Raw genomic sequence first — 1,911 nt, forward strand, 5'->3', positions numbered from 1 at the left:
GGCATTTTGCATCAGCAAATTTAACCCTGAATGGTCTAGTGAGTTAAAAATGTAGAGATTTATATCGTTTATCACCATCCCGCCTCCTGACCAATCAGATGTCTTAGAAAACGAGCTGTCCAATAAAAGGAGGATCATTGTGAACACGTCTCTGTGTGGATCTGATGTGACGCTGACAGGAGAGAGAATATTTATCATTATTTACCATCACATCCTGTAGGAAACATTAATATCTACATTAGTAGCTGATTAAACCTCATTCATTCATGTATTGTGTGGTGACGCTGAGCCTCAGTCCTGGAGATAATATATAAATATTTTTCACCTTATGATGTCAGCTGATCTATATGAACACAGACACAATCTGAGCTTTAATAAAGTGAAACTGATCAGAGTGAAAGTTTATTCTCCATCAACTAATATTGTATAAACTCACCCTGTGTTCTTTTCTTCCTGATTTTACTGCAGAAACTGTTGTTTTTGGTCTAAATTATGGATTTTAATTCTTCATATTTTAAAATAATTATTCCTCATTAGTGATGTAAGTTGCTCCACAGTTTCTCTGGGATTGTGATTGGTCTGATGCTGTTAACTCCGCCCCCGTCACAGGAGCGCGCACGTAGCCAGGCTGAAATCACCTGGGTTAGTGAGCGTGTTTATATCCTTCTTCATAGTACAGGGGCTAACTGAGAGGACCCCAGGAAACTTTAGGGTTTATTTAGGATCCCAATCATAAAAACTGATTTTATATTAATACATTGCATTCATATTACATAGAATAGCTGCAAGTTTGCACTTTACAAATATTTAATTAATACACACGTCTAAATACAGAGAACATTTTATCTATAATCTATACTTTGTTTCATTTTAGTTTAATGTTAAACACTTTCAGACTTTTTAATTGTTTATTAAATGCATTGTAAATAAAATCTATTCTTAATCATTTTTTTTCATCATTGTTATTCCTTTTATTATTAGTAGTAGTAGTATTATATATATTTTAAAAGAATAATACTTTTGATCATTCTTGTTTCTTAAAATATTAGTTTTTCATCATTATTCTTGTTCCTACTCTTATTACATATCTTAATATTGTTTCTTTTTAATTTAAATACTTGTGACTAAAATATTTCACTATTGACAAACATTTTGTGAAAAGATGCAAAACTTCCAGATTTAACATAATATTACTGAAATTGTAAAAATGAACACATCATTTTAAACAATTGTAGTTCACAGAGGTAATAATACCGACTTAAAGCTAAAAATCAAACATCGCCTTTTCAAAATAAAAGCATCTCTTCTTGTCATCCATTAGTTAGGGCTCTTGTTTTGAAGTAAACAGGAAGTTTAGACACGTCATAATTTCGAAGTGTAGAGCGAAGAGTCTTTCATCTTAAAAAAAAAAAAAAGAGTCTTTCATCTTAAAAAAATAAAAAAGAGTCTTTCATCTTAAAAAAATAAAAAAAGAGCCTTTCATCTTAATACGTCAGTTTGACTAAAGACACACACATAGCAGCAGCTTTAAACAGAGACAATATTATCTTTGGAAAACATCACAGAACAACTGATACAATGGAGAATAAAAACACACATGGAGATTGTTACCAACCAGGTCAAGGTTCTATTGGGAGGAAAAAGTACCAGCGCGAGAAACGAGCTCGGAAGCGGGCGAGAGAACGAGCTGCTCTGCTCCAAACTCAGGGAGATGTTTCCACTGAGTCTGTGGTTGCTACCAGCCCTGTGGAGGTTCAGGTAAAACCAATAGTCCAAACCCTGCATGATGAAGAACAGGTTGGGCTGAATGGAGAAGCAATAGAAGTTGCTCAGGAGTCTGTGGTTGCTCCCAAAAAGGAAAATTTTTTCAGCGACTCGTCAAAAATGTGAGGAAGCTGTGGCAGAAGATAA

Source organism: Gouania willdenowi, chromosome 8 (assembly GCF_900634775.1).
Source record: "Gouania willdenowi chromosome 8, fGouWil2.1, whole genome shotgun sequence".
In the NCBI taxonomy this organism is placed as follows: Eukaryota; Metazoa; Chordata; class Actinopteri; order Blenniiformes; family Gobiesocidae; genus Gouania; species Gouania willdenowi.